The following is a 6,175-nucleotide window of genomic DNA, read 5'->3' as shown; positions in this document are numbered from 1 at the left end:
ATCTCTCTCTCTCTCCCCCATCCCAACATTTTCTCATCCCCCCTTTTTTTTTCATTCAAAGAAAGAGAACACAACCAAACAAAAGGCCACTGGTGCAGAGCGGGACAGAGCCATGGAAAATTGCGGAAAAGCAGGAGGCAAAGTCTTGGCTCACATGAGTGTGAGCCCCACCAAGCAAGTGAGGAGCATATGATTATCCCCTGCGCATCCTATCAGGGTGGACCTTAAGGATGCTTCAACCATGAGTCAAAAAGAAAACACGAAAGCTACACAGCACCAATTTGAACTCTGAGGGCGGCTTTTCCTGCAAGCTCTGCCCTATATCGGGGCCGTCAGAAGGAAAATGATGCAGCACATTGGCCAGGACAGGATCCCCCCCTTCTGGATCATGGTGAACCTCAGTTAGCACTGCCTGGGTTGCTGGTCTCCATCTGACTGCAGGGAGAGAAAAACACCCCAGGAGATTGAGCTGCTGCACTGTTAAGATGAGCAAGAGATCAAAGCCAAGGGAGCTGGGTTTTCTCTCTGCTTTTTGCATCACCTGAACTCTCACAATTGGAGGCTAATTGAAGCTAGGTGGTGAGAAGAAAAAATGAGAAAGCAAAATAACATCCTTACTAACTCACCAACATCCTTTAAGTGCTTTCAAACATATTGAAAATATGGGTGAATTGGCCCTGTATATAGGAAAGACGTATAAATCTCATGCCCAGCAGGAAACCCTTACCTTCCACAATTAATCAGCTCTCTGAAGAGTTAGTCCTCCTTGGTACTACTTCCTAGAGTATCAAGCAAGTTGGAGTCCAGTGCATTGGATAAAAAAGCAGATCCCATAAAACTCTGTTCACTTCATACAAACCATGAGTCACTGGCACAGAGGGAAGAAGAAATTAGAAAGAGTGTGGTGATACAACCAGCATTAAATACAGGACTGTGTCTGTGTCTGAATGGACTCTGCTCCGTGTCTGCATCCACCTCCTACACTTCCCTCCCTCTCCTTAATGGCACACGTATAATTTTGCACAGATAGTAACAAATCAGTTAATCCCCACAGCCATCCCGGGCAGGGGCTAAAGGGTGACGGCATCAGCACTGCGTCCCCTTTCAAACAGCAGAACGGACACAAAGGCTTTTGCCGGGCACTGCCGGGGGCCGTTGGCAGTGCGAGGATCCGGCATCCGCCTGGCGCCCGGCCCCGCGGCCGCCCAGCCCCGCTGGCAAATCACTTCTCTCGGGGCCCTAAAGAAGGCACAGAGCTGACAGAGGGAAAGCTATGGGGATTTTTATCTTGCCTTTCTTTAACTGCTCGACAACAGGAGTAAAAATTATCGTGACTACAAAAAAAAAAAAAAAGAGTAGGAGATTGCTGTGCTGCCTCAACGCCACTGCAGTGGGCTGTGAGAGCACAAGCTGCTTCATCACTCGAGTAGCAGTGTGTGATGGAGTGGATGAGCAGGCAGATGGCTGACGATCTGAAAGCAGAATTCAGGCCATTAAAACAATGCAACTGCTTGAAACAGGTTCAGCTTCCCCAAAATATCCATCAGCCAGAGACTGGGAGCCCGAGTATGACTGTGTGCCACATGTCGGAGCAAAGGAGTTCTACAAAAATTCCTTCAAAATCAACCCTGTAAGTTAAAAAAAGCTTCAAAAGAATAATAAGCCACCAATGTCACAGTCTGTTCTTTCTCTTATGATGATACAGACTTCTAGCAGTGCAGAGGGCGAGGGGACCGGCAGCACAGTCCCCTCCAAGACACAAGTCACGTTCCTGCCCGGACAGTCCCTCCTCTGATCCCACTCGGCCCCTCTCGGCTCAGCAGGGTAGATGCTGGCTCAGCCTTCAGTGCTTCGCAGCCGAGCACATTGTGCAGGGGCTACATGCTGGTTCACTTGGCCTTCCTGGACTTCAGCTGGGAAAAAAATGTTTAATTAATTTGTTTTCCTGTAAGCTTCATCTTCTCTATCACCCTCATTTCCAGTGCCAGCAGAGGCTGCAGCTGCCCTGGCTGTTTCCACCCTGTGCTCCATGGCCATCACTGCGATCAGACCTCACTACACTCCTGGGCCACTTCTCCCTGCTACTTAAAGTTTAGTTTATTGGCAAAAGAAAGAGGTGCTGCGTAGTGCTCAAAAGGACCACTGTAGGACACTGCTTGTGCTTGGGCCAGGAGGAGGCTTTATTTATCTGTAGTGACCCTCATGGAGTGAACACTGGGTTACAAATGAGCTTTTATGCTTTTATTGCACAAGCTTGGCTTCCTATCAGCACTGATGGGAGATGAGGGTTGCAAAAGGTTATCAGTGTTTTGTACCTTGCAAAACTGGAGATTCAATTTCCTGCCAACATCAAGGCCTAGAGGAAAAAAAAGTTCATAGGAAAAAGCTACAGTTATACCTTGTATGCACAGGTTTTACATATACACAGAGTAACAGTCCAGAACAGCAACTGTCCAAAAGTCATGGCAGCAGCAATCCCAGATAATACAACAATATCTTCATACCTGTTCCTTGCTTGTATATAGGGTTTTTTTTCCATGTCTCTTTTTCCTGTTAGTGCTCCTATAGGTCTAAAATTCACATGTATCTTGAAAAATCCCCTTAGTTCACTTCTGCTCTCATGACATCAGTAGGCAAAACAGAATTTAGCATTGTTACCCCTAATTAAAGTCAGGCTGGTATCCATGAGCTTGCAAGGTCATTCCCAGTCCCACCACAGAAATCACTGATGATGGTCAGATATCAAAATAAACAGAAAAGGAAATTCTATCAATAACCCTCTGAAATTCTCATGCTGCACATTCTGCCAATAAAACACTTCTATTTCCATTTCATTTGTCTTCTCTCTTTAACACCTTTTTCCATAGCTTATCTGCACCTCCTTGTTGTTTATGACACTTTGGGTGATATCCAGGTATGGAGCAAGATCAGGCAGGGGCTAGGAAGCCCCTGGAAATGAAGCTGTTCCTGGCAGGCCTGGAGTTCCCTGAGACAACAATTCATTCTTAAAAGCAGAAAGATTCAAGCAGCAGAAGGACCCAGTGACCAACTGCCCATCCAGCACACAGCTGGAAATGTATTCTGTTCAAAGATTTTCCCTAAACATACAGATTTTCCCAGTGCTAGTGATGGTGACAGAGAGACCCCCAGTGGTTGGGTGCACCATGAGCCATCACCCTTCACAGCCCATGATCTCAGGGTCCCCCCAAAGGCAAGCAGGAAGGTTTTGGATGGGCTGAAGGCCAACACAGGCTTTGGGGCTGGTGACAACAGCCCCTCTGCCAGTGTCAAATGGAGTTGTGACCATCTTCAGAGTCCATACCCATACTCTGAAAAGGGTGGGAGTGACCATTCATTTACCTCTTTTCAAATATTATTGTTTTAATTCCAGTTAAAATAGTACCTTTTATTTTATTGGTTAGCCAGTTAAACTTAAATGAGCTAGACTGGGTTGCAGCGACATTTTACAAAGCCAGACAAACTTTGAAAGAATATGGGTAATTTGAAATTGTATTTGCAGCAGACAAACTACTCATGTAAAAAAAAAAAGAAGAACATAGGAGTCCTATTTTCCTTATGAGAATGCACATGCATGGGACATAAAGGCTGAGTATTAATAATGCAATGGAAAATAATAATAAATAATAATACAGTGTTGCTTATGAGCATGCACATGCATGGAAAGCTAACACAGCAGCATGTCAAGCTATTCCCAGTCAAACAAAGACTGGAAACTCCACCTGCACTGTGAACCAGCCAGGGAACCAGTGGTTTTCACCCAAGGAGCTGCTGCTGCATAGAATCAGATGATTTGGAAGGGACTCACAAGGGTCATTGTGTTCAGCTCCTGATGGACTGGAAGGGTGATACAGCTGAGGCTGCAAGATGTGGGATGCACACTTTGCAGATCTAGAGTGTCCTCTTTGCTGGACAAGCACCTGCTGAGATTTTTCCATCCTCAAACAGCAATAGCTCAGCATTCACTACAACAAACCATATGACACGAGGCTGATCAGGGGGAATTATCAACAAGCCGTAACACAGATGTGCAGAAAGTAACACATTACGAGAAGGAGTTTATCATGCAGTGAGAAAGCAAAACATTTTGCTTTTCATGACCAGTAAAGTTCTGCTTTGCTTTGAAGCTCCATCACAGAGCTGATTTCAGCAGAGGTTAATTCAGCAGTCCGTGCTAGAGGGCCAGTCCCACGCACCAGCTCCCCGAGAGGACTGGCCTCACCACAGGCTGCCGACCCCGGCTTGGAGCACCGTGCGGCCCTGAAAGCTTCCCGTGGGTCAGCTTTGTTTCTCCTCCGCTGTCCCGCAGGGAGAGCTGCATTTTAATAAACACGATGATAGTTAGAAACAGGCTCCTTCAAAGGGCTTTGCAAACAGAACTCAATCCTGGCATCACCAGGAGACAGAGAGAGTGGTGTTTGTACAGATGGGGGTGGGCGGGCAGGGAGCTCAGGCGTGCAGCCTCCTCTGGCACTGGGGGCTCGGATCAGGCTCGCTGGGAGACTCGTTAACTCATCCACCTGCTCCCACCACGCCATGAGGCCCCGCTCCAGCAGCCCCACGGGACACCTGGGGAGAACCGATTCAAGTGCCCGTGTGCTGCTCGGGCAGGGCAGTCGCTCTCAAGGAAGGCAGGAGAGCACTCAGCAGCATCCGCAGCATCTCCTGCAGCCCCCACTGCTCCCTGCACCGACATACAGCTCGTCTCGCCCACGTGCCGCGTGGGGCGGGCACGGCCCGGGGCACCGCGGCAACAAAAATAAACCACAGCACGCATATCGCTGATGCAGAGACGAGGGCGCCCGGTGCGGCAGCCAAAGCTGTGGCTGAGCGGTGGAACCCGTGGCCCCACGCCGGGGTCGGGCACTCGCCCAGGCGGCTCCTCTGGCAAGAGGTGAATGCGCGCCGGGCACGGGCAGCCCGCCGCGCTAGGACACTTGCGGGACGCGAACCGGCGGATTTGGGAAGCCTGAGCGGCAACGTTGCGCCTGCGCCACCGCGGGGAGTCAACACTAAATCGCGGAGGCACATTGTGGTTCCCGATCTCGCCCGCCCCGTTGTACATACCACAATCAGCGAGGGCCCTGACCCCTTTGTTCGGGCTGCTCTAAGCGGGGAGGTAGAAGCCTTCATCCCCCTCCCCTACCTGGCAGAGCAGCTTCTCACTGCTGCCTTCTACCCTACGGATCCGTACGGGACATATCATGGCTGTGGAAGGCGAGGAATAGTTCAATTCCTGTTATCCACAAGCATTTCCAGACAGAGCACCAGTGACAGCTCAATAGAACAGAGGATGTTCCCAACGTTTAAAGGCTGCTCAGCACAACAAATGAGTCAGGGAGGACTTCACTGTTTCTCTTCTATCATTACTTGTAGTAAATGATAAAGCTCATGCACTGATGAGTGCACAACTCATGTACTAATCTGCTCAAAGCACAGAGGGCCAATCACCTTCTAACCCACCCAGCCTGTGTAGGGGTTTCCTCCGGGCCACCTGACACTCACATTAGATACAGCAACCCAGAAAAGGAACTGATGTAGACAAAACATTACCCCACACCTTTGCCAACGCCTACCTGGGCAGTCCATCTTAAAAAGCATCGAAAATGGAAATTGACAGCAGACTTTCTCCTAAAGCAGAAGTTTCTTAGCAGAAAACTGTTCTTCATTAACAAGTTTTATATTTCCTTAAGGAAGCACTATGGACTGAAAGTGAAAAAAGCCCAAATTCCTACGCGAAGAAAATAAACTTAGTTTATGTTTAGTGCTGTATTTCCCATTGCCCATGTCCTGGAATTCAGTTCTTCTGAAATTTTACAATTTGTGTAGTCATTTATAACGGATTTAAATGCCTTGTTGTAAAGTCTTCTGAGAAAAGTAATATATTTTTTAATTAAAATCAGACATTTGTTTTTCTGTTACCTTTTATAGATGCTCCTGTATCTCAGGCAAGAACCTCCCACAAATTCATGGTCTGCAGGGTAAGCACGATGGGTCTTAACGATTCTAACCACACAAAGAGCACCAGTGGAATGACACTGTAAACTACTTTGTAGAAGAAACACTTAACATTTAGGAAAGAAGTGACCTTTAGTTGTTTCTCTCTTGGCTGTGCTCCCATCTCACAATTACTTTCGTTGTTTTATGACACTTAAAC

This window comes from Pithys albifrons, chromosome 18, assembly GCF_047495875.1.
Source record: "Pithys albifrons albifrons isolate INPA30051 chromosome 18, PitAlb_v1, whole genome shotgun sequence".
NCBI lineage: Eukaryota > Metazoa > Chordata > Aves > Passeriformes > Thamnophilidae > Pithys > Pithys albifrons.
This window is presented reverse-complemented; position numbering follows the sequence as displayed.